Source organism: Chlorocebus sabaeus, chromosome 16 (genome assembly GCF_047675955.1).
Source record: "Chlorocebus sabaeus isolate Y175 chromosome 16, mChlSab1.0.hap1, whole genome shotgun sequence".
NCBI classification, from domain to species: domain Eukaryota; kingdom Metazoa; phylum Chordata; class Mammalia; order Primates; family Cercopithecidae; genus Chlorocebus; species Chlorocebus sabaeus.
This window is the reverse complement of record NC_132919.1, coordinates 58,007,180-58,035,102: the sequence shown is the minus strand read 5'-3', so window position 1 is coordinate 58,035,102 and position 27,923 is coordinate 58,007,180. Positions and strand designations below refer to the sequence as shown.

At 42.2% G+C, this 27,923-nt stretch overlaps 1 long non-coding RNA gene across 1 annotated transcript in view; it reads left to right on the top strand.

The window, feature by feature from the left end:
- The window catches only part of LOC140708778 (uncharacterized), a 58,863-nt gene extending 32,456 nt beyond the window's left edge, over nt 1–26,407 (top strand). Inside the window, exon 3 of the long non-coding RNA XR_012088979.1 lies at nt 26,320–26,407. This is a non-coding gene — a long non-coding RNA (uncharacterized lncRNA). The remainder of the gene's footprint in view (nt 1–26,319) is intronic.
- The last annotated feature ends 1,516 nt before the right edge of the window (nt 26,408–27,923 follow it).

Below are 27,923 nucleotides of genomic sequence, written 5' to 3'. Positions count from 1 at the left end.
GATCACCTGCATTTGGGCATTTTTGAACTCATACGAGGGTTGTATTTCCTTTTCTTTCACCTTATACATCCCTACTTTCACCATTTAGATCAGAAATGGCCAGCATAACTGAGGAGCATACTAGAGGCCAAACCTACCTTTGTCTTATCCTCTGCATGGTTCATTAGCATGGCTCTAGACCCTAAGAGTTTTTAATCATAATGATATGGGAAGGGGGCAGGGAAGTGCTGGGTAGAGAAGGGTGGGGTCCCTGGCAAGGGCTCTACCCTTGGGCCTAAGCCCATGGACCTAAGTAAGAACAGGCACTCCTGTTTTTGAACCCAAATGTTGCATTTTCCAAGACTACTCTGGCCCACCATGCCCCTCATCCTGTGCTCATAAAAATTCAAGACCATAGCAGGCATGGACACAAGTGGCTGGATATTGGGAGGTGCACAATATCCAGAACACACTGACAGACACCAGCAGACACCAGCAAGCCATTGATGGTGGAACAACATGGATGCCAAGGGGAATTTGGCCAGGGATGGTCAGAGGAGAGTCTGGCCAACTCCAGGGTTAGACCACCTTCCCACTCCATTCCCCTTTCTAGACCCCCATCCACCTTACTGAGAGCTACTTCTACCACTCAATAAAACCTTGCACTCATTCTCCAAGCCCACGAGTGGTCCAATTTTCCCTGTACACTAGGGCAAGAACCCAGGACACAGAAAGCCCTCTGTCCTTGTAATAAGGCAGAAGGTCTAATTGAGCTGATTAACACAAGCCGCTGGCAGATGGCAAAGCTGAAGGAGTGCAATGTAACACATGCTTACTGGGGCTTCGGGAGTTGTAAACACTCAACCTAGATGCTGCTGTGGGGTTGGAGCCCAAAAACACTCCCCATGACCTACCCATCTTCATGCTCCCCCTAAGGGTTTGAGCAGCGGGGCACTGAAGAAGTGAGCCACACTCCTGTTTCACGCTCTGCAAGGGGGATAAGGAAACTTCTCCCATTTCAATAGTGTCTAACTTGGTGGTAACTATGGTTGCACAAGACTCATACAGTGGGGCCTTGGTGCAGGTGTATTCTTGCATCAATTTGAGCAGATTGACTGAGTCAGCACAGGAGATCAGAAAGGGGGAACAGGCTGCTGGACAAGCAGAAGGGAGAAGTTGCCTTGCTCCTCTGGAGGGTCATTCAGATGTGGGCGATGTGATCCTTCAGTATCATGGTCTGCAGACACTTGTAGGAGAGGATGCCCTAAACCTTCATCATAAAAGAAAGAATAAAAGTCAACGTTTCCATGAGTTTCTGGATTGTGTTAATGTTAAAGAATCCTATGTCAGTCATTCTTATGCAGATCAGGAAATCCATCTAAATTTCCTGTGCTTGTGGCTCTTGCATTTAAGTTCTTTTATTTGAAGATCCTAACTCACTTCTAAGAGGCTTATGTACCCACAACATCCTGAACGTTAAATATATAGTAGTGTGTTGGTTGTGATTCATTCAATGACAACCCGTTTAATTTGATGGCCAAGATATATGTATAGAAAAGGAAAAGAGCCTTATGCTGATGTTATCTGTTTAAGAAGGATGGCAATTGCTTGTCTCCAGCAGCCAAAGCAAGACATAAATCAATAATACATTTTAATCTTACTTTTGTCTATATCATTTAATAAACATTTATTGGTACTGACTATGAACTAGGTTCTAGGAGAAACAAACATAAAATATAATCCTCGCCCTCAAGAAATACTCAATGTAGCTAGAAAAACAGACCTGTAAACAAATAATTAAAATATCATGTAAAAAGGGTTTATTTTAAAAATGCAAACAAAGGCAGGGCATGGTGGCTTACCCCTGTAATCCCAGCACTTCGGTAGGCTGAGGTGGGTGGATCAAGAGGTAAGGAGATTGAGTGCATCCTGGCTAACATGGTGAAACTCCATCTCTTCTAAAAATACAAAAAGATTAGCTGGGAGTGGTGGCAGGTGCCTGTAGTCCCAGCTACTCGGGAGGCTGAGGCAGAAGGATGGCGTGAACCTGGGAGGCAGAGCTTGCAGTGAACCGATATCACGCCACTGCACTCCAGCCTGGGTGACAGAGCAAGACTCTGCCTCAAAAAAAAAAAAAAAAAAAAAAAAGCAAACAAAAAATGTCTTCTTATACATTAGGGAAAATATTAGTTTTTTTTCTGAACATAAAGATGCTTAAACTGAGTCCAGTAAGATGAGTAGAGGAAACAAGATGTGCAAAGGAATGACTAGAAAGACCAAGATGAGTTTAGGGAGCTTCAAGAAATTAAGGAAGGCAAGGCAACAAAAATGCTTGACAGTGGATGTGGTGTCTCATGCCTGTAATCCTAGCAACTCAGGAGGCTGAGGTGGGAGGATCACTTGAGGCCAGGAGTTTGAGCCCAGCCTGGGCAGCATAGAGAGACTCCCATCTCCAAAGCAGAAACAAAACCAAAACCCCCCCAAAACACAAACAGAATGTTACAGGCAGAGAGAATGTGTGAGAGATTAAAGAGAGTGACTATGTATGTGTAGCTCACAGTGGTAAAAGTCACAGAGTGAAGCAGATATTGAAGCCAGAAAGATCAGCAGGAGACCCTTAAAAACCATATTACAGAATTTGGACTTTATCCTTTCAAAGGGTTTTAAGTATGGAGGTTATATAATCAGATTTACTACTTAGAAAGATCCTTTGAGAAGTAATGTGGAGGTTGACTTAGAGATGAGAGCTCATGAACTAAGATTGTGGTTGCAAGGAGAAGGTGAGATCAAACTGACCTGATCTGCAAATCGATTGAATACAAGGAACATTCATGAAGCTGAGGAAGGAATCATAGGCTGACATCAAGGTTGTAGGCATGGGAGGGTGGGTGTGTGAAAGATGAGAACATTGATTAAACTAGGACATAGATAAGGAGGAGCAGGGCTAGACTTGGCAGAAGAGAAGACATAAGGCATCCATAGTTTGGAACATGGTGGACATGAATAAATTTCTTCTCCAACAGAGACTGTGATTTTTCTCATCTAGGTTCAGGGCTCCTTTGCTCATTTCTGTATTCTACTAGTTTGGGTCCTAAGTTATTCTATTTAGACATATGTCTTTTGATTTAGGGTTTACTTGTCTCTATCACAGATACTTCTTAATTCTCATTGTTTCTGATCACGAATCCCACAAGGGAAGTGATGATAATTTCCTCTGCAGGTGGTCAGTCAATAATCCGTTTGAGATCACTGTTGAGAAACACAGCATCAATGATCAATTAGCTGCTCTAGTGTTGGAGAGCAAAGCGTCAATCTTCCAGAATAGTAAATAAATGAACACACACACACACAAGTAGGCTTTGGAATGGAATCCATTCATCTCTCCATCTGTTTCAATAAACGTTTATTGAATACCTACAACATGTCATTATTGTGATGGACACTTGGGAATTGTGAGGGCTACAAGAAAAAGTAAACAAATGAAGAAATAACATAATTTAAGAATAAACCAGGGTAGTAGGCCATAGAAATGGGAGGTCAGTTTTAGACAGATGTAACTAATGAGAAGTAGCCACCCATGCAAACATTTAGAACCTAAATTTAGAACAATATAAGCCCCGAAATTTGTGTGTCCAAGATCAGCAGGATTGGAGCACAGAGAGCAAGAGACAGAGAACAGGAAGAGAAGGGGTCAGAGGTGGGATCAGATCCTGTGGCCCTTGTAGGTCAAGAGAAAGAGTTTAGATTTTACACCAAGAATGAAGGGGAGCCACTGGTAGATTCTGGTAGGAGAGCAACGTGACCTGATTTAGGACTTGAAAGTCTGATTTTGGTTATTGGTCAGAGAAAGGGCCCAGGGCAACAAGGCAGAATTAGGGAGACCAGGTGGGAGACAACTGGAAAGATGAGATAGTTCTTGGCTGAGTGTTTCCAGTTAGAGAAATGCAAAGTGAGGTCATCAATTGGGAGAGAGCTACCAGCACACTTGATATGGTGAAAAGTCATGATATTTCAAACTATGATTAATATTATAATAATGAAAGCAAAATGCAACATTTATCAAATGTGTTTCATGTGACTTTGCTCCTCTCTATAAGAAGGTTAGGACATGGATTAGCTTCTCTTTTTTCAAATTTATTTTTATTTTTATTTTAAGTTCCAAGGCACATGTGCAGGACGCACAGGTTTGTCACAAAGGTAAATCTGTGTCCTGGTGGTTTGCTGCACCTATCAACTCATCACCTAGGTATTAAGCCCAGCATACATGAGCTATTTTTCCTAATGCTCTCCCTCCCCCCATCCCTCCTCCTGACAGGCCCCAGTGTGTGGTGTTCTCCTCATGTCCATGTTCAGCTTCCAGAACATGCGGTGCTTGGTTTTCGTTCCTGTCTTAGTTTGCTGAGGATATTGGCTTCCATTTCCATCCATGTCCCTGCAAAGGACATGATCTTGTTTCTTTTCATGGCTGCATAGTATTCCATGGTGTATATGTACCGCATTTTCTTTATCTAGTCTATCATTGATGGGCATTTGGGTTGATTCCATGTCTTTGTTATTGTGAATAGTGCTGCAGTGAACATACACATGCATGTATCTTTGTAATAGAATGATTTCTATTCCTTTGGATATATGCCCAGTAATGGGATTTCTGGGCCAAATGGTATTTCTGGTTCTAGGTTTTTGAGGAATCGCCACACTGTCTTTCCACACTAGTTGAAGTAATTTACATTCCTAACAACAGTGTAAATGTGCTCCTATTTCTCTGCAACCTCACCAGCATCTGTTGTTTCTTGAGTGGATTAGCTTTTCTAAAGCTACCCTCTTAGTTGGTGGCACAGCTAGAACCAGAATGCTGGCCTCCTTGCTGTCAAAGCTGAGCCTCTACAAGCTGCTTCTTGTCAGCCAGTGAGTTCACATGCTGCGTTTCCAAGTCAAATTTAGGACATTTTTTAAAATTGTAAAGTTTGTTAACTGTGGAATCTCTTTCAGCAGTGTATTTCCACTTTCTGAGATTAAAGAAGGCAGATTCTTTCCTGTAACACTTGTTTGTTCTTCATCACCATTTTAATTTGCATTAGAATGTACATAAACTCAAGGATAATCTTAAACTCAGTAAGTGATCTTCAGCGGATGAACAGAAATGGAGGGCTTGAGGGGGCATCTGTGAATATAACATAATAAAAATACGACTCTCTCATTTGGAATCAGCAGTACTCTGAGGGCTCTAATTGCCAGAATTAACTGTGTCTATGCCTCAAACAGGAAAACAAGCCCATGAGGGCTTAAGAAGGGAAGGTTACTGAGTTTTTCTGTTCTGTTTAGAACTCCTGGCCCTCCTCCATTCTAGCAGAAGATTGCCCCAGCCTGAAGTGAGGCTAAGAACAACTGTAAAACCACTTAGACCATGTATTTACTTTCAGAATTGGGTGATGACGTCAGTTCACGCTTCGGGAATAGTTGTTTGCGAGGGAAGATGGCTCAACCAGCAAACACCTAAAGGCATTGACGATCTTACTCATTCAACCACTCCCTATCCCGACCCATGACAAATGCAACCCAAGAAATGTTGAAATTATGTTTTCTCTCTTCTTCTCCAGGACTTTTGAAACTCTCTAAATACAAGTTTTTAGAAATGAGGAGGCATTGAAAACTTACCACATGACCTTGTGCAAGTTGCTTAACACCACTAAGCCGCGGTGTCTTCTCAGTTTTAATCGGGGATAATATTGCATCCTCTTAAAGAGTTTTTTGAGAGGATTTGATGAGAAAGTCTATGTAAGTCACTTAGTATGCTGCCTGGAATATAGCAGTAACTTGATCAGTGATGAACTATTATGGAAGTTTGTTTATTGTTTTTAAATCTTTATCATTAGTTGTGATTCTTTGATCCTGTACCCTTCAACTTCTTTATTTATTTATTTATCTTTTTGAGACAGAGTCTCACACTGTCGCCCAGGCTGGAGTGCAGTGGCGCGATCTTGGCTCACTGCAACCTCCGCCTCCTGGGTTCACGGGATTCTCCCGCCTCAGCCTCCCAAGTAGCTGGGATTATAGGCACACACCACGACGCCCGGCTCATTTTTGGTATTTTTAGTAGAGATGGGGTTTCACTGTGTTGGCCAGACTGGCCTCAAACTCCTGACCTTGTGATCCTCCCATCTCCGCCTCCCAAAGTACTGGGACCACAGGCGTGAGCCACTGCACCCAGTCTACTAGTGCCCCGCTCCTTAAAGGAGGGAGGTGCAGGATTTTCTCTACTAACGGAAAGCAGCCAGGAGAAACCATCTTACTCTCCCTGGAGCATTGGGAGAGCACCAGGCGTGTGCCATGGACAGTGAGAGTCCATGAAAGCATAGTCTACTCACTGCACCCTGGGAATCGCTGAGCTTATGCCCTTGAGCTTCATAGATGATGACTCCTAGAATCTCTCTGCAACATCCTTGGAGAATGGCTGTTGGGTGATTGATGATGCAGGAACTTCACGGTTGTACAGAGCTGTGTACTCCTCCCAGGGAGGTTCAGAGACTTGCAATAGTCAAAGTACGTGACTTCTTGGAGAGTAAACGACAGTAACATAAGAATGTGTAAGGGATATACCACAAAAGTGTGGCACTCTCCTCCTGCCCCTTTCACGGTATCTGGGATAGATCTTGATGTCACCCTTTTAATACTTCACTTGTAGGCTTTTCTCTTTTGGTTGGTGTCTATGATTACCATGGATATTTGGGGACTGGCGGAGAATGAAATGACCTGCATTTTTGGAATGTACAGGTTGGGAAATGGCTTTATAGTAGAGACTAGAGATGTAATTAAAGCTGAGAAAGTGGCTGTGCTTTTTTACAATCCTGAGCAGGGGTTGGCAGGGAGAAGAAGAAGAAGAATAAATGCTATTTTTTTTTTTTTTTTTTTTTTGAGACGGAGTCTCGCTCTGTCGCCCAGGCTGGAGTGCAGTGGCCGGATCTCGGCTCACTGCAAGCTCCGCCTCCCGGGTTCACGCCATTCTCCTGCCTCAGCCTCCCGAGTAGCTGGGACTATAGGCGCCCGCCACCTCGCCCGGCTAGATTTTTGTATTTTTTTAGTAGAGACGGGGTTTCACCGTGTTAGTCAGGATGGTCTTGATCTCCTGACCTCGTGATCCGCCCGTCTGGGCCTCCCAAAGTGCTGGGATTACAGGCTTGAGCCACTGCGCCCGGCCAATAAATGCTATTTTTAATAGAGGGTTTAGTATCTGTTAGATATGTTACAACGTATTTTGTTTGCATTATCTTATCTAATCCTCATGATCAGCTTAGAGACAGGGACTATGCTTATTCCATTTCATGGATGAGGAAACTAAAACTTAAAGAGGTTAAATAATTTGACTGTGGTCATGCAGTTACTACATGGTGGAACTGGAGCGTGAACTGGGACTCTAATATAGAGGCTGTACTCTTCTTAATGACTGGGCTAAAAAACTTGTAGCTGTTTACTTAGGGAAATATTGGCCCAAGTGTGTGATAAAGGAACAAAATTCAGACAAATTAAATTTAACAGAGTTTACTGAGCAAATAACAATTTACGACTCAGGCAGCCGCCCAAACTAGAATAGGTTCAGAGATCCTCCAGCACTGCTGTGTGACTGGAGACGATTTGTGGACAGAAAAAGGAAAATGACATTCAGCAAACGAAAGTGAGGCACAGGATAGCTGGATTGGCAACAGCTCAGCGTTTGTCCTATTTGAACACGGTTTGAGTAGTTGGCTGTCTGTTATTGGCCCAAACTTGGTGATTGATGTAAGACTAGGTTACGGTCTATTTATACATCCAGTGAGGTTACAGTTCACTATGTACAGAGAAACCTTTAGGCTGAGCTTAAAATATGCAGGGAGGCAAGTGTAGGCTAAACTTAATTTACACTTTTTTTTTTTTTTTTTTTTTTTAAGAGCAACACCTACATCTTTGAATGTCCTTGACTCTGATTAAACTACCAAAGGACAGGGACTATGTCTTACTAGAATGTACATGCCCCAAGGGGTTGGCCGACAGTTGGTAACTAATCAGTGTTGGTCAGTTGAATCGAATGGACAGGTTCTATGTAACAGTTCTTTGTTGTGTTTTGTTTTGGTAATTCCATTTTCATTATAGGTTCAGGGGGTACATGTGCAGATTTGTTACAAAGATATATTGCATGATGCTGAGGTTTGGAATATTAATGAGTCCATCTCCCAGGTGGTGAGCATAGTACTCAATAGGCAGCTTTTCAGCCTCTGTCCATCTCCCTCCCTCCCGCTCTTATATTCTCCAGTGTCTACTGTTCCCATCTTTATATTCATGTGTCCTTGATATCCTCCCACTTATTTTTTTTCAAGTCCATATAAATCTTTTACTTAAAAGTCATATAAAAGAATAAAAAATGCAGATTTCTGAATCAAGTGTAGATAAGGAAGCAAATGATGTTGAAAGGTGCCCATTAATTTAAAATTTCATCATAGGAAGTTGGGTGACCTTTTGCACTCAATGTTTTTTTTTCTTACACTTTAAGTTCTAGGGTACATGTGCACAACGTGCAGGTTTGTTACATATGTATACATGTGCCACGTTGGTGTGCTGCACCCATTAACTCATCATTTACATTAGGTATATCTCCTATTGCTATCCTTCCCCCTCCCTCCCACTTATTTATTTATTTATTTTCGAGACAGAGGTTTGCTCTTGTTGCCCAGGCTGGAGTGCAATAGTGTGATTTTGGCTCACTGTAACCTCTGCCTCCTGGGTTCAAGCAATTCTCCTGCCTCAGCCTCCTGAGTAGCTGGGATTACAGGCATGTGCCACCATGCCCAGCTAATTTTGTATTTTTAGTAGAGACAGGGTTTCATTATGTTGGTCAGGCTGGTCTCAAACTCTCAACCTCAGGTGATCCGCCTGCCTCAGCCTCCCACAGTGCTGGGATTACAGGTATGAGCCACTGTGCCCAGCCAGCTCCCACTTATAAGTGAGAATGTGTGGTATTTGGTTTTCTGTTTCTGTGTTAGCTCATTTAGGAGAATGGCCTCTAGCTGATTCTCATTGTTGCAAAGAACATGATCTCGTTCCTTTTTTGACTGCATAATATTCCATGGTGCATACCCATCATATTTTGTTTATTTGATCCAGTGTGGATGGGCCCCTGGATTTATTACATGCTATGTGACAGGTTTTGAAAGTTAGACTTAAAAAATTAAGAGACATTGTTATCTTACATTGTTGCAAACAAACTAAAATCACTAACCTCCCTCAAGATTGGAATCCAATGCAATTAAAAATATTTATTTATTTAGTTTGTTAGTTACTAACTATGCTCTACTGGCAAGGGATCAAAGTTAGAAACATTGTCATTCTTTCCAGGTATTTGCCATAAACTGTAAACTTTCTTTGATCAAGGTGCCTGGTGTGAGTTTCGATGATAAGATAAAACTACAACTTAAAAATACTTGTTGAAAAATGAATGTACTCCTTGTAATGCTTGACTTACATATGTAAAAAGACAGCATTGGTTGCCACCAGTGCAATATGAGGGAATTAATCTGTTTAATGTGGGTTGTTACGGTCAGGCAATTATCCTGTTATTATCAAGACCTAGAGTTGATTGGTACCAAACTCAGACCTTTATCTATGACTGTGTGAGCTTCAGTGGATCCTGATCAAGATGAAAATGGGAGGCCGGGCTCACGGCTGTAATCCTAGCACTGTGGGAGGCTGAGACGGGTGGGTCACCTGAGCTCAGGAGTTCAACACCAGCCTGTTCAACATGGTGAAACCCTGTCTCTACTAAAAATACAAAAATTAGTGGGGCATGGTGGCGGGCACCTGTAACTCCAGCTACTCAGGAGGCTGAGGCAGGAGAATCGCTTGAATTTGGGAGGTGGAGATTGCAGTGAGCCAAGATCGTGTCACTGTACTCCCTCTCAAAAAAAAAAAGATGAAAGTGGGTTTCCTTCACTGGTGTCCTGGCAAATGTTTAAACAAATCATTCTCCTAAAAACAAAAAAAGTCCTGGTTTGTAGCATTGGCTGGTTTGCATGATGAAATTCCTCCATGGATGATTTCAACTCTACTGAAGATGAGTAGAAAAGAGATGCATACAATCGTCTCTCTTGAAGTGGTCTGAGTGGTCTCTGATAAAGTGGTCTCCACTCATTCCTCTACACCCTGTACTGAAGTCTGTCTGAGATTCTCTTGCCTCCATCTATGCATACAAATGACCTGTTTGATTCTCTCCTTTTTCATGGATGATGCTAAACATCTGCCTTCTGTCTGAAAGTGCCACCGACATGCCCATTTTCGTGGCTTTTGCCTACTGAACATTTGAACTTCATCAGCTGAATGCTCAGCAGTAGACCCCAGATTCAGAGGCAATGCAATTTTCTGTGAGGTTGTACCTTGGAGAGGGTAGAAGCTAGCCTGCAAGATGATCCCCAATGGACTCTGCCTAGTATTTACATCCTGTGCTGTCTTCTCTGCACCACACAGAACATGGCAGAAGCAATGGCATATCACTTCCAAGATTAAGTTATAAAAGTCATTGTGGCTTCTGTCATGGTCATACTTTCTATCTTGAATTATTCTCTCTGTGGGAAGTCATCTGCTAAGTCACAAGCCAACCTATAGAAAGTCCCATGTAGCAAGGATAAAAGCCTCCTAAAAACAGCCATGGGTATGAATTTGGAAGCAGATCCTTCAGGCCTTCAGTGAAGCCTCCAGATGACTGCAGCCTTGGCTGACAGCTTGACACAGCTTCATGAGAAACCCTGGGCCAAAACCATCCAACTAAGTGGTTCCTGAATTACTGACACCCAGAAACTGTGAGATAGTATATATTGGTTGTTTTAAGTGGCGAAGTGTTGGGATCGTTTGATACACAGAAATAGATAATTAATGCAGGAAGTTACTTATTTTTAAGATAAATATTTTGTCTTTTATAGTAAGATTTAACCTGCATCACTTCTACCAGCATCACTCAAATTAAAAGTTCTGTCCTTAATTTCTTTCAAAGGAATTAATTTAAAAAAATTATCCAGTTTATTCTTCCTTTCCTCTCTGTATTAGTCCGTTTTCACACTGCTGATAAAGACATACTTGAGACTGGGAAATTTACAAAAGAAAGAGGGTTAATGCACTCACACAATTCCATGTGGTTGGGGAGGCTTCACAATCATGGTGGAAGGTGAAAGGCACATCTCAAATGGCAGCAGACAAGAGAAGAGAGCTTGTGCAGGGAAACTCCAGTTTTAAAAACCATCAGATCTTGTGAGGCTTATTTATTCACTATCACGAGAAAAGCAGGGGAAAGACCTGCCCCCATGATTCAATTACCTCCCACCGGGTCCCTCCCACACATGTGGGAATTCAAGATGAGATTTGTTTGGGGACACAGACAAACCATATCACTCTCCCTTCTTTTTCTTTCCCTCTTTGTCCTCTGCCTTCTCCACCTCTTCCTTTTGTATTTCAATTTCACATTTTAATATATCTTCTATGATAGCAGTGGAGTTTGGTAACAGAAGACAGACAAACTTTTGCATGAGTGATTTTCAGTTCTGGCTGCTGTGTGATGTTGAATAGGATCTAAACCTCTCAAAGTCTCAGTTTTCTCATCTGTAAACTTGGAATAGGAAAACCTACATTAAGAGGTTAGAGTTAAGTAAAATTAAATAAACAGATGAACTTTTGCATGAGTGATTTCTAGTTCTGGCTGCTCTGTGATGTTGAATAGGATCTAAACCTCTCAAAGTCTCAGTTTTCTCATCTGTAGACTTGGAATAGGAGAACCTACATTAAGAGGTTGGAGTTAAGCAAAATTAAATATGTAAAGGTCTAAGCACAGGGTCTGGCAAATAACATGCATTCCATAGATAGTATAGTAAAATAATCATGAAAACTATAATAAAGGCAGTTAATCCTCTATCTTGAAGATGGCTGAGGGTCCATGTGACCCAACCAAAGGCTTTTCAAATAGACTGTTGTGAGAATGATGGAAGTAAAGCATAATCAGTCCTTATGGTCATCTTCCCAGAGTAAGAGTGACCACCTCTTGATAAACTAACCAGTGGGATGAAGCCATGTTAACCATCAGATGCAGGGTGAATGGGGAGGGCTACAAGCTGAACTCTACAGGCAGCATTTGCCATCACTCATGCTTGAACTCCCAGAATCCTCAGCCTGGGAGGCCCAATTTAGTTTAGTAAACCTTCATGTGCTTGGCCTACAAAGGTGAATGGGCATCAGGCCTTGTACCAAGGAGAAGATCGTCATAACCTTTTGTGCTATATTCGCAGGGTGCATGGAGCTGTGTCCCTGGTGCTAAGGGCTCAGAGAAAAGTGCCCCTTGCTAAAGCTAGGCTGCATGGGGTGGTGGTCAGGGAGGGCTTCCTGGAGGAAGTAGGCATGAACCAAGTCTTAAGAGATGAATTTATTTCTTTCTCTCTTAGCTGGACAGAACCCAAATCATTCAAGTTCGTTGGATTCTGTCTTCTTAAAATCTTCACTAAGGAGTCTCTTTCATTTACTTTGAATCCTGAGCTTTAGGAAGGAAGAAACATTTGAGTAGGGTTGTTTCTAGATGTAGATGTTACTGGTCCTGTAAGTGGCATGGCTTTGTTTGTTTTGTTTTCTGGGATTTGGGGAGAGTTGGTTGATTCTAAACAAAATACATTCGAACATTAGGAATCACATTTCTAACAGAAAAGAGGCTGATTCTATCAGTTCTCCTTGCGCTTTTGGGCTTAGCTCTTATAATTATTTAAAGAAAACTAAGATTATTATCTTGATAAAAAAGTTTGCAAGGGTCACAAACTGAAGACCGGTCTTATCGATGGTCCCAAAGCTCACAAAGAAGTCAGAGGAAATTCCTCAGCGTGGGATGACCACCAAATGCCCAGTAGTTTTATTCCTTCTAAGTCAATGTTTTTCTGAGATGATCCAGAGTTTGAAAACTAACATTCAGTTATATTCAACAACAAATTCCTGGTCATGTAGGGTCACTGTTATAAGGTTTCTGACCCCTAAAACACTTCAAACAAAGCCCACACCTCTTTCTAGCTCCTATGGGTATGAAAGACCACCAGGGGTAGTGTGAGAAACTTCAGTGGATGCAAAGCTACCCACTCTCTTGGACAGATAAAAAGGATTAAGGGTGTGTTCCTCTGTGAGAATGAGGGCTTTGATCATTGTAGAGAAAAGTCATTGCCTGGAGTTGGCTTTCATTTGGGGATAGATTAAAAAAAAAAAGCTCAATATCACTGATCATTAAAACAATGCAAATCAAAACCACAATGAGATACCACCTCACACCAGTCAGAATGGCAATTATTAAAAAGTCAAGAAATAACAGATGCTGGTGAGGTTGCAGAGAAATAGGAGCGCTTTTACACTGTTGGTGGGAATGTAAATTAGTTCAACCATTGTGGAACACAGTGTGGTGATTCCTCAAAGATCTAGAACCAGAAACACCATTTGACCCAGCAATCCCATTACTGGGTATATATATCCAAAGAAATATAAATTGTTCTATTACAAAGATGCATGCATGCTTATGTTTATTGCAGCACTATTCAAAATAGCAAAGACATGGAATCAACCCAAGTGCTCATCAATGATAGACTGGATAAAGAAAATGTGGTACATATACTCCATGGAATACTATGCAACCATGAAAAGGAACAAGATCATGTCCTTTGCAGGGACATGGATGGAGCTGGAAGTCATTATCCTCAGCAAACTATTGTAGGAACAGAAAACCAAACACTGCATGTTCTCACTCATAAGTGGGAGCTGAACAATGAGAACAGATGGACACAGGGAGCAGAACAACATACACTGGGGCCTGTCAGGGAGTGGGATGGGGGGAGGGAGAGCATTAGGAAAAATAGCTCATGCAAGCTGGGCTTAATACCCAGATGATGGGCTGACAGGTGCAGCAAACCACCATGGCACTTGTTTACGTGCACATGTACCCTAGAATTGAAAATAAAAATTTTAAAAAAGCAAAAATTGTAGTGGATTTTTAGGAATATCCCTGTAATCAAGTCACCTTTCAAGAATTAAGGGACTGAAAATGACTGAAGGACATTTCCAAAGGATTAGGAGTAGGAGGCACCTGTTGGTGCCGAGACTGGAACAGCTGGAGGGGGCTCGAGGGGACCTTGGGAGATGCCTGTGTGCTTAGGAAGGGAAGGGCCCATCCAAAGTAGAAGAGAGTACTATTTAACCCATGTAAACTGAGCTCTACTCCTTAATTTCAGGATTAGAAAACTACTAATCCTGAAACTGGCTTTTGTCAACTATTGGAATGCTTTGGGAAGCCACAGAAATCCAACTTTGCTCCATCCCTCGGAACTGCTGATGGGCCAAGTAGGGTTCGGCAGTGCTTACACATAACTCAAGGTGTCTCTAAGACTAATTCTGTGAACTCCGAAATTCCTCTGCATAGTAAGGTGGACTGTTGGAGGGGAGGGGTAGTCACGGTCTACACACCCAACTTTATGCTATTAAAAAATTCTAATTTTATTCAGCATTTCCAAAAGGGTGCTACAGGGAATATTACTGATGTTAAAGTAAAGAGTACAGTGCAAAAAAGTGATCTCCGTTCAAGTAAATTAGGAAATTATGTGATTAAATAGAATTACATTTTTTATTTTGGATAGGATTTCTCAGGGCTTTCTACCTGCTATTTTGAATTATGTATCTTTAAGAGGGAGACTGTGTGTATATTCTACAAGTCAGATTCTAATGTAAAAGATTCTAATTTTGGGTCATGGCAGTAGCACTGCACCATTGGCACAAGGTTTAAAACTGCAGGAACACAGACATTGATCTGTGTACTTACGTAAATGTGTACACTCTAAAAAATAAACAAACAGTATATGTATAAAGTGAAAGTCGGCAGTGGCAGGGAAAGGGAAGACTTTCATGGGAGACATTTAGGGAGGTTAGCGCCTTTAACTGAAGGTAGGAGTCCTTCATTCTAATTCTGAATCACTGCATTATGTTCAGTGTGTTTGGTCCTGTTTCCCCATATGCAAAGCAGAAATTCAAAAAGTAAAGACATCTCAAACTTATCTTGCAAAATAATGCAGGGATTAAACAAGCCTGTACCATTAAAATGTTTTACACTCTGTGGTCAAGGACACGGCCTAATGGCAGGTTATGGTCCTGGCCACCAGCAGGATTAACCAAGGGGTTTGCAGAGCAGGCACAGGCAGAGTCTGTCTCTCTAGGACCGCGGGTAGGGCAGCTGACATCCTGGGGTCAGGGTGAGTCATGCCCTGTGTGCATAAACATGCAGACATGCATGCAGCACCCTCGGGCTCCAGGAGCTTAAATTTCCAAAAGACACCCCCGAAAACTTGAAAAGTAAGAAAATCTAGAACAATGAATAGGTGGCCTAGCTTTTGTGGCAGGCAGAAACAAGACAAAATGGCGAGTCAACCATGTTCCTATTATGTGGGGGATTTCGTAGGACTGTCCAAGTGATTATTTGCTTAGAGTAAGTTAAATCCTACCAAAGAAATGGGGCTCCCAAGAAAGCATTCATCCCCAAAGTGAATTTTCCTGTTGATAGTGATGGCAAACTTGTGTACATTGGATACGTTTGCAGTATGCACGGTCCAAATTTTATGCTTTCTCTTTCCCGTTGCTGAGTCATTGGGCTGTCTTGAAATCTCAGGGAAAGTCTGTGAGGCGTGGCCGGCAACTAGGAAGCCCGGCTCTTTCGAGTAAAGCATGAACGCCACCTTGAGTTATGTGTGAGCACTGCCGAGTCCTACTTGGCCAATGGATTTCCGAGGGATGGAGCAAATGGGACTGGTTTCCTTTTGCAACAAAAAGCAGCACGATCAGGCCTGGGTTGTGTCTTGACACCCTGAATTATTTTTTAGCAAAATGTAATAAATGAATCAGAGTTCCCAAGAGAAACAGAACCAAGAGTATATGCGTGCATAAGATGGAGAGATTTATTTTAAGGAATTGGCTAGTGCAAATGTAGGGGCTGGAAAGTTGGAAATTTGTAGGCCAAGTCACAGGCTGCAGACTCAGGCAGGAGTTGATGTTGCCATCTTGAGGCAAAATTTCTTCCCTGGGAAGTCTTAGTTTTTTTCTCTTTAGGTCTCCAATTGACCTAATGAGGTTGATAAATTTTATCTAGGATAGTCTCCTTTACTTTAAGTCAACTGATTTTAGATGTTAATCATATCTGCAAAATACCTTCACCACAACATCTAGATCAGTGTTTGGTTAAATAACTGGTACTAGCCCAAGTCAACACATAAACCATCACTCTTGGCCAGGCGCGGTGGTTCACACCTGTAATCCCAGCACTTTGGGAGGCCAAGGTGGGCGGATCACGAGGTCAGGAGATCGAGACCATCTGGCTAACACGGTGAAACCCCATCTCTACTAAAAATACGAAAAATTAGCCAGGCGTGGTGGCGGGCACCTGTAGTCCCAGCTACTTGGGAGGCTGAGGCAGGAGAATGGCGTGAACCCAGGAGGCGTAGCTTGCAGTGAGCCAAGATCGCCCCACCGCACTCCAGCCTGGACAACAGAGCAAGACTCCATCTCAAAAAACAAACAAACAACAACAAAAAACTAACCATCACTAATAGCAACATTAGCATAAGTGAAAAAAATATTTTTGAACATTACCAGATATAAATAGTTTTTCATTTGATTCATTAATATGGATTCAACACTTTAGGTTGTACCAAGTGCATTACCATTTCTAGTTATATTCCTTGTAACATTAGGTTAGATTCTGATGTGTTGTTACCAACCTACCACATGCATTGTATGACTTCCCCCAGTACCATCATAACAAAGACATGTAGATCATGTTTCATAGTAAATAAGGTGGTTTCCCAGGGTTGCTATTGTTGCTATTTCAGGATATTTGCCTACAAGTGTTTGAAATTCTCTCATCAGAACTCTTTGCCATGCAAGGTAAGGCAAAGTTTAAAAGACTGGTCAGAGCTCCTCCCCAGGAGTGACCCCCTTTGTCCTCTGACATTGGTATTTTTCTGTCCACTACTTCTGACAGAAGTTAAAAGCAGGAAAGGGTAGTCTGGATAACTGTCCTATTTGAATCTGTTTTAAAAAAAAGACTCCATAAGACTCCACACTGTTTTGATATTTTGATGAATCTTCTAAGGTTTCACCTCATGTAACTTTTTTTTTTTTTGACACGATCTTGCTCTGTTGCTCAGGCTGGAGTGCAATGGCATGATTACAGCTCCCTATAACCTCAAACTCCTGGGTAACTCCTGAGTTCGAGGGATCCTCCCACCATGGGCTCCTAAAGCACTGGGATTACAGGCATGAGCCACGAGGCCCACAGGCCTAGTCCCTGATGTGACTTTTGAAGGAGGTATCTGTGGTTTTCAAACACTGAGAAACTCTCCTTTATAGACACTCAGAAAGCACGGAAAAGGAGGGTAAGAAATGGCCAAGTCTTTTGGTGTTTGCTCTTGCTGGAAAGAAAAAAGAGAAACTGGATTTCTCTGGGATTCTCTGTTCGGATGGCAAAGGAGGGAAAGTCCCAGGGAGTCTGCTAAGGAAGGAAGTAGAAGCTACACCATCTCTATAGACAGCAGAGGGGACGTATGTATTGGCGTGTATCTCTAGTTTCTGTAACTCATCCAGCCAGATATTTCAATATTACCCAAACTCCAACTGTTCGCTGTCCATTTCCATTGCTATTGAACGTGCCAGGTATATTTTCCTAATATAAACACAAAATTTTACAAATTATCCTATGTACCGTGTGGCATAGTCTTGCATATTACAGGGGTTCACATCATCACTCATCTGTTTGAAAAACTCTAGTCAGATGCATATGGTTAATTCAAAATGTTATGTGTGTAGAATTGCTATACAATTCATGAGAATTAGAGTGATGTGACTCTAAAATTCTCTTTTAGTTTTTTAAGATTATTAAGATTAATGTCATTCAATAGGTCTGAGTTTGCATGTGTAGTAAAGACTCGCTCTCCTTAAGGCAGCAGTGGCTTGCAAACTTTTTGAAATGCCTGTAGTAACAAATTTATTTTATTTATTCATAAATGCATACATATTCATAGATGTAATAGGAATGAAAGTCTCATTAAAACTAGAATGTAATTTTTTTCTTTTTTGAGACAAGGTCTCACTCTGTTGCCCAGGCTGGAGTACAGTGGCACAGTCACAACCCACTGCAGCCTCAACCTCCCAAGCTTAAGCAATCCTGCCTGTCTCCTGAGTAGCTGGGAATACAGGCACACACCACCATGCCTGGCTAATTTTTTCATTTGTTATTTTTTGTAGAGACAGAGTCTTGCTATATTGCCCAGGCTGGTCTCAAACTCCTGGACACAAGCAATCCTCTTACCTTAGCCTCCCAAAGTGCTGGATTTACAGGTATGAGCCACCACGCTTGCCCCAGAATGTAAAATGTTTCATCAATAATAATTGGTTTTCATATCAATTGCATCTTGGAATAAAATTTTGGACATCTGGGAGAAATAAAATGTTATTAAATCAATTTTACCTGTTTATTTTTTACTTTTAAGAGACAGGGCCTTGCTCTGTTACCCAAGCTGGAATATAGTGGCACAATCAGCTTACTGCAATCTTGATCCAGGCTCAAGCAATCCTCCCCCACCTCAGCCTCCTGAGTAGCCGGGACTGCAGGGGCACTCCACCATGCCTGGGTAATTTTTAAATTTTTTGTAGAGATCGGGTCTTGCTATGTTGCCCAGGCTGGTCTTGAACTCCTTGCCTCAAACGATCTTCCTGCTTTGGTCTCCCGAAGTGCTGGGATTACAAGGCATGAGCCACTGTGCCCAGCCCTTTAAAATTTTTTTTTTAAATGAGACTACTAGAAAATTAACAATTACAAATGTGCTCACATTATATTCTTATTGTAAAATATGTAAAAATGAAGCCTAGAAATGTAAAAATGAAGCCTAGAAATTCTGCAGGCATTTCACTTATCACAAGGGGTGTTTGTTACCCTGAACGTGGAACGGATACAGACAGAAGGACAAAGCTGATGGAACTGTGGAGGAATTAAAGCAGAGCCATGTTCCAACTGTACCTGAAACATTTCATACCTCAAGTCCTAAGAACCAATAAATATGCTTTATTGTTGCAACTGGATCTCCTGTTACAAGCAACAGGAAAGTTCTAACTGATGCTGAGTCACAGAATACATCCTGGCTCATCATTTCAGACTTCTACTCAAGAACTTTTATGATGATGCTCTGTCGACTCCCATAAGACCTCCCAAACCCAGGCTCCAGGCTGACATCTCACAGTTCCTCAAGGCGGACCATATCCTTCTGTCTGACCAACCCTATTTATCATCCTCCTTGCATGCTGTGCTCATTCCTTCAATGACTCATTCTACACTTTTAGCTATTCATGGACCATTGAACACAAATGTACAGCCACTTCTAGGGTTTTCTAGGAGACATTGTATCATTCACTTTCATTTTCTGCTGGGTCAGCTGCAGGTATTTGTTCATCACAGATTTAGGCCAACCTGGGGTGGCGGCACGTTCTCAAGATGGTTTTACCTTGGTCCATGCCAATTTCATTTTTTCTTTTACTTTTTTTTTTTTTGTTGTTGTTGAGACAGGGTCTCACTCTGTCACCCAGGCTGGAGTGCAGTAGTGCAATCACATCTCACTGCATCCTTGACCTCCCAGGCTCAAGCGATCCTCCCATCTCAGCCTCCTGAGTAACTGGAACTACAGGCACATGCCACTACATCCTACTAATTTTTTGATTTTTTGGTAGAGATGGGGTTTTGCCATGTTGCCCGGCTCAAGTGATCCACCCACGTCAGCCTCTCAAAGTGCTGGGACTACAGACATGAACCACCCCGTCCAGCCTATAATTTCATTTTTTTCCATGGCAAATTAATACGTTGACAATGGATTATGCTTTGGCCCCCTGAGTATCTCACTTACAGGAGAAAACTCACTGGGTAGTGAAATGGGTACCTAGTGCCCCTGGAAGTTGCAGTACTCATTGGAAATTTTAAATTCTAAATTACCATTTTGATTGTCATCATCACTTTGGAGCTCCCAGTTAATGTTGTCCACTCTCGAGGCTCATATTTTCTCCAAATACATAAACAGATGGGGTTCCTGAGCTTGTACTCCACAGCTGAGGGCCAGCCTCTGGGTCAACCCAGATTCACATTCGTGGCGTTCTCTCCTGGGACTTCTTGCCAGGTGACGACTTCTGTTCCTGGTGACTGGTCCCTGTCTTGCCTCTTGCCTTTTCTCCACATTATCCCCAAACTCAGCCTCTAGCTTTGCCCACACTACTGTGAAGCCACACAAATGTCTGCTTGTGTACATTCTATACCAAAGACTGTCCTGATACGGACTAGATAACACTGGGCAATACATTATTAGTTTGTGATGTGTCCAAGCAATGACAGCCAGTGGATGTGCAACGGTATTACCCAGGAATGTCAGCTACAGGGTATTGTGTTTAATCTGGGCTTGCATCAGAGGGTCTCTGATCTAGTTAAAAAGACCTTCTCTTCTTCTGGAGGGCACCACAGCAATCACGTTGTCAAGAGCTGAGACAGCCAGGGATTGAATCTCAGCTTTACTAATTGATTCATTCAGTAAGTGTTTACTGAGCACCTGCCACATTTTAGATATTGTTCTTTGTGCTGGGGATTTATCAGTGAATAAAAAAGACAAAAATCTAAATCCTCATGGAACTTCCTTCTAGCAGAAGGCTAACCACAGGTGTTAACAATGAGGAAATTATTATATTTGGAAGCAATGGATCTATGTGGGAAAAAAAGCCCAGGTAAGGGGGAGAAAATGAGGTTGCAGTTTTCAGTAGAGTGGACAGGGTAGGCCCCTAAGAAGATAACATTTGGACAAAGACTTGAGGAGGTGACAATGCAAGCTGTGAGATACGCAGTGGAAAAGCCTTCCAGGTGCACAGAACAATTCCGTCAGAGGCAGGAATTACAACCAGGTAAGAGATGATGGTGTCTCAGACCAAGGTGATGACTGCAGAAGTGGTGGGAAGTGCTCATACTCTAGAAAAATCTTGGAAGTAGAGCCACCTATATCTCTGAAACACTGAATATGGAAGATGAGAGAAAAAGCAGAGTTGAGGCGGGGCACGGTGGCTCATGCCTGTAATCCCAGCACTTTGGAAGGCTGAGGCAGGCAGATCATTTGAGGTCAGGGGTCGGGGCACGGTGGCTCATGCCTGTAATCCCAGCACTTTGGAAGGCTGAGGCGGGCAGATCTTTTGAGGTCAGGGGTTTGAGACCCATCTGACTAACATGGTGAAACCCCATCTCTACTAAAATGCAAAACTTAGCCAGGCATCATGGTGGGCACCTGTAATCCCAGCTACTTGGGAGGCTGAGTCAGCAGAATCACTTGAACCCAGGAGGCAGAGTTTGCAGTGAGCCGAGATCTCTCCACTGCACTCCAGCCTGGGCGACAGAGCGAGATTCCCTTTCAAAAAAATAAAACAATAAATAAATAAATAATAATAAAAATAAAAAAGGTAAAAAGCAGAGTTGAGTATGATTCCAAGGATTGGGGACCAAATTCCTGAAAAATGACACTTCCTTTAACTGAAATGGAGATGGCTATGGTTAGAGAAATCTGAGGGAGCCAAATCAGAAATTTAGATTTTTACCTATTACATTTGAGATATAATATAAGCAGAGATCTTGATAAGGTGGCTCGCTATATTATTCTGGAGTTTAGGGGAAGTCTGACTTAGAAATAAAACTTGAGGAGAAATCAGCATGTAGACGGTATTTAAAACCGTGAGGAGAGGCAACACAAGAAAAGGAAGATTCTGGAACAGAGGTTCTTGGCCACTTTGGCCAAGGGTTCTCACTAGTGCCTTAATGAAGAGGATCTGAATTTTCACAGGAGAACGTAAGTATGGCATGTGTCTTAGTCCATTAAGTGTTGCTAGAAAGACATACCAGAGACTGGATAACTTATAAAGAAAAAAGACTTACTTGGCTTAGAAATTCTGATGTCTGGAAAAGTTCAAGATTGGGCATCTGCATTTGGTGAGAGCCACAGGCTGCTTCCACTCCTGGCAGAAAGTGAAGGGGAGCTGGTGTGTGCAGAGGTCACATGGCGAGAGAGGAAGCAACAGAGAAAAGGAGAGGTGCCACACTTTTTCACAACCAGCTGTCGTGGGAACTATTAGGCTGGCGCAAAAGTAGTTGCGATTTTTGCCATTAAAAGTAATGGCATAAACCACAATTACTTTTGCGCCAACCTAATAATCAAGAGAGTGAACTCACCCCCAAGGTAGGGAATTACTGTAATTAATTAGCAATAATTACTAATTATTAATAAAGGATCCACCCTTGTTGACTCAAGAACCTTTCAGTAGGCCTCACCTCCCAACACAACCACATTGCAGATTACATTTCAACAATAAACCCAGGGAAGAGGGGTACCCATCCAAGCTATAGTAGCCTGTTAGAGTCAGTTGTATTATTTGTGCTTATGACTATAAGTGGAATGTATACAGATGCCTTAATCACCTGAGTTTGGGATATTTCCTTGGCCATGTACAGCTTACTTCCTTAAATCTCAGTTTTCCTATCTGTACAACGGGGTTAATTATAACTCATAAAGTTATTGCAAGGATTAAATGAGAATGTGTAAAAAGAGTGTTTAGCACAGTTCCTGGAAAAAAATACATGTTCAACAAATGTTAGCTCAATAAAATAGATTTTAGTAAATTTGAGTCAAGATTCTGCTGTTCAGTGTGGGAGACACCAAGAACAGAGTTGTCTTCGTAGATTCTGTCTTAGCGAGGTTTATTCTGTTTCAATTTCTATAGGCTGTAACAAAAATAGATGGAACAGATATAGGACAAAACCACAAACTATTTAAAGAAAACCCTGCCCAAAGTAATGGATGTATTCATGCCAAATATATTCAGGTACTAAAAGGTCTATGGAAATTTTGAACAAGAAATGATGAGGATGATGATGATGATGGAAATGATGAAGATTTCGATAACAATTAAATTTACAGAGCATTTACAATGTGTCAGACACTTTTTGAAGTATCATGTATTCACTAATTTAAGCCTCACAACAACTCTATGAGGTAGGTATCCTCATGTTACAGTAGAAGACAATGAGACACAGAGAGTTTATGTGACTTGTCCAAGGTCCCCCAACTAGTAAGTGGCAGAGGTGGGGTGGAAGGAAGGCAATGTGACTCCAGTGTCTGGGGAAGACAAGGATGAATCTTGACATTTGAAATCATTCTATTTTTTTTTTTTTGGACAGAGTCTCACTCTGTTGCCCAGGCTGGAGTGCAGTGACGCAATCTCAGCTCACCGCAAGCTCTGCCTCCCGGGTTCACACCATTCTCCTGCCTCAGTCTCCCGGGGAGCTGGGACTACAGGCACCTGCCACCATGCCCGGATAATTTTTGTTTGTAGTTTTAGTAGAGACGGGGTTTCACCGTGTTAGCCAGGATGGTCTCGATCTCCTGACCTCATGATCCGTTGGCCTCGGCCTCCCAAAGTGCTGGGATTACAGGTGTGAGCCACCTTGCCCGGCCTTGAAATCATTCCTGAAGGAAGCAGAGGGGAAGAGGATGCTTCTGTTAGTACTGAGCATTTGTTCAAAACTGGAAGGACATAAAAATATGCCTAGGGAATGTGAAGATTCTCATTTGCCTTGGAGAGGCGTTTGTATAGGGATAATTATGGGTTATGCCAGATTGTAGAGGGCTTTTGGTTCAAGATCAACACATTTGGCCTTAATTTTATGGCTAATGGGCGGCACAGACTTGTGTTGCTGTAAGATTAATTTGAAAGGGATTATCTGGGGCAGGCATGGTGGCTCACACCTGCCTGCAATCTCAGCACTTTGGGAGGCCGAGGCGGGTGGATCACCTGAGGTCAGGAGTTTGAGACCAGCCTTGCCAACGTGGTGAAACTCCATCTCTACAAAAATACAAAAATTAGCTGGGCATGTTGGTGAGTGCCTGCAATCTCACTCCGGAGGCTGAGGCAGGAGAATCACGTAAACCCAAGAGGCAAAGGTTGCAGTGAGCCGAGTCCGCACCATTGCACTCCAGCCTGGGCAGCAAGTGTGAAACTCCGTCTGAAAAGAAAAAAAAAGAAAAAAAAAGAAAGAGAGAGAGAGAGAGAGAAGAAAGAAAGAAACAGAAAGAAGGAAAGAAAAGGGATTATCTGAATAGCTTGAAAGAGAGTACAAGAAGAGGTAGACAGATTAACTATGGGGCTATTTCTGTCAACTGGAAATCCTAGCCTAACTTTGAGGCTGGGCTGCAGTAACGGATTGAGTAGATAGTGCAAAAACACAGGGGTCCCATTTGCATTGTGATCCATGCACGGCTCTACATAGGCACTTGCCTGGGGGGCAGAATGAGATGGTGGGAAAAGCATGGGACTGGGGTAACACAGTCCGGGGTGCAAGATTGTTCCTCCACATCTGATGGGCCAGGAAGCCCTGGGAAAGTTCCTTAAACTTTCCGAGCCTCAGTTTCCTTACAGGATTATTGTGAGGAATTTTTTTTTTGTGGTGATTGAATGACGTTATGAAAAATTCATTAAATTTTAATACATAATTTAATTAAACTCACTAAATACCTATCCCCTTTCCCTTTTGATCCTTTCTCTGCTCCACACTTCAAGAGTGTTGGCTCTAAGAAGGAAGGGACATATCCCTAGAAAAACATGACATCAAGCAGGATGAGCCATTGGATTGGGTGGATTGCTGGGTGTGGGTGACAACACTGAGTCTTGGAAACAATAGTACTGTTTACAGATAAAGGAAAGGTGGGAGGAGGAGCTGGCCTTCTAAGGCAGACTTTTTAGTTTTTATTTATTTTGAGACAGAGTCTAGCTCTGTTGCCCAGGCTAAAGTGCCGTGGCATGATCTCAGCTCACTGCAACCTCCGCCTCACGGGTTTAAGCGGTTCTCCTGCCTCAGCTTCCTGAGTAGCTGGGATTTCAGGCGCCCACCACTGACTGCACCCATCTAATTTTTTGTAGTTTTAGTAGAGACAGGGCTTTACCATGTTGCCTAGGCTGGTCTCGAATTCTTTATCTCAAGTGATCCGCCCACCTCAGCCTCCCAAAGTGTTGGGATTACAGGCGTGAGTCACGGCTCCTGGCCTAAAGCAGACTTTTTTTTAAGGGGTTCAGATGTAAAATACTTAGAGAATCCTCTAAAAATCTCTTTTATATTCACAGAATATGCATGAGAAGCCTTTTCTCAGAAGCCCTGACCTAGGTGAAGATTTACATCCACATTTAGATATTTGTAATTTAAGATACAGAATTAAACTCCATGCATTTGATAATTATGTCTCAAGGACTCCTGAAGCTTTTGCCTTCTAGTTTTTGACTTCAGCCCAGCCTTCCCTGCTGGCTAACAGAGGCTGCTCTACATAGAGTTTAGCACTAATTACTTTGCCTCAATATTTTCTAATCGATCCGCTGTTTTTCAGGCTATCTTTAGCTTTTGATAATTCCCTTCATTTTTTTTTTTAAGAAAAAAGCCATGTATTATTTCTTATGTTTTCTCCAAGATTTCTGTTGATTAGGACTCTATGACCATGGAGGTAAGTATTTATTTTCACCTTCATAGTGATTTTACTTAACTGAAGTCATAGAGACTAACATCATGAAATCCTCTTAATTTAACCTTGCATTTTTTTTTTTTTTCTCTTTTGATTCATAGTCTTGCTCTGTCATTCAGGTGCTGGAGTGCAGTGGTGTGATCTCGGCTCACTGCAACCTCTGCCTCCTGAGTTCAAGTGATTTTCCTGCCTCAGCCTCCCGAGTAGCTGGGATTACAGGGGTGCACCACCACGCCTGGCTAATTTTTGTATTTTTAGTAGAGACGGGGTTTCACCATGTTGGCCAGGCTGGTCTCAAACTCCTGACTTCAAGTGATCTGCCCACCTCGGCTTCTCAAAGTGCTGGGATTACAGGGGTGAGCCACCGATCCAGGCCTAATCTTGCATTTTTAAAGAGTTTTATTGTAGCTGATGTGTGAGGCTACACATTAGGGGAGACATAGCTTCTTATTTTCTGTACAGGATCTGGAAGGAAAACCTGAAATACCCGTGACACTCCCTTTCCTGCTAGCTGTGTGGTGTTATGATAAGCTAAGCAGGACTTAGCTTTCCCAGCAACACTGAAGGATCCTCAGCAACTTCAAGTTCAAACTGTCCTCATGTTCACCTGATTTTGAGAAGTATTGCATCAACACATTTTTGCAAAATGAATGGAACTTTAAATGTTTTTCTTGGCATTCTCTTTCTCTTTATACTTGAGCAATAAATGTGTGCAGAAGTCATTCCAGCCAACAAGATTGTCACCAGCTGTATGAACCTAAAAGTAGAGGAAGAATGAAGAATCCCTGAAAATCACATGTGCTGTGCTGGTGAGCGATCGCCTTTAAAACGTTGAGATTCGTATGCCCTGCAGAGGGCAATATTTCCCCTTGCCTAAAATGTTTTCACTATTCAAAAATGCATCAGTAAGTCCAAGGAGCGACATCCCAAGAGGGCAGAAATTAAGAAAGCCTTCTGGGTTCAGTATTGACTGTAAATGCCCACTGGAAAGGAGTAATCATTGATGATACCCTTGATTATTGCTACAATCTGTTCCTTTAGATTCCTGGGGCTAGAGTTGAGGATTTCACTTTAAGAAAGATTGAGAGACTGAAAGCAAGAGAGAAGCTTGTAAGAGGAAGTGGGAGGATGTTAACGGTGAGAGTTGGGAATCTGCTCATGAGGCTGAGTGGCTACCACAATCTCCAGTATAGGCTGAATGTGTGTCGTTCCGTTACCCTTCTACTCTCTGTAAGAGGCCTGCCCTGTTCACAAGGCCAATAAGGGGTTAGATTTTAAGGCTTGTTGAAAATAAACTTTGGTAATCCCAGTGCTTAGAGCCCCGTGACATAGAAAGTAGAGCCTTCTTCAGCTTTTGGAGAGCAGACTTCTAGGGGGATGAGGTGGGAAATTTACCTGGGGGAATCCTGCCCAGGGCGTCACCTCAGCTTTCTGATCCTTAGTTTTTTTTGGTTTTTTGTTTTTTTTTCCAGGATCCCAAAGAGCGGCACAAATGGTGTGTTCAAGCTTCAGATTGAACTCCTCTGAGCCTTTTCTCTTCTCCATAATCATAGCTAGATGAAGAGAAGGATGTGGCCCCACAAATTCAATGAGTGTGTCTACCTTTAGAATATTTGTGATTACACAAGTCCCTAGAGGCAGGTGGGGCAGAGACTTCTTTGTAAAAGTCAAAAAGTATCTTAGAAATGTACAAAAGTACAAGACTTACGGAGGCACAGAAAGCAATGACTCTTATTTTCAAAGGGAGCCCAAGAAAAGTTCTTTGAATTTTTCATCTTGGTCCTTTTACTTTTCAAATGTCTTATTTTGTCATGCTTTGTGTTTGTAGCAATTTGTGAGCAGAAAGCATCTCATCCTTTGTTCAGCGTGGGCAGAAAAGAGCATGAACACCTCCTTGGTTGCATGTAAATTTTTCCATAGCAGAGTGAAAGAAGATTGGAAAACTTTGTTCCAGCATCCTTGCATGGAAGTAAAGACTTCCCGTGAAACCAAAAGTATAACTTCTCTCTGACATCTCTTGAAATAAACACTTCTCAGTCAGAACTTAACCCCCATAGATGGCACTTCAGGTTGGGCCAAAAATGGTAGAAAGCATATGGGATCTCTGCTTCCAACAGCATTTGACAATCATTCTGCTATAAAAACACATGCACAGTATGTTTATTGCAGCACTATTTACAATAGCAAAGACTTGGAACCAACCCAAATGCCCATCAATGATAGACTGGATAAAGAGAATGTGGCACATGTACACCATGGAATATTATGCAGCCATAAAAAAGAATGAGTTCATGTCCTTTGCAG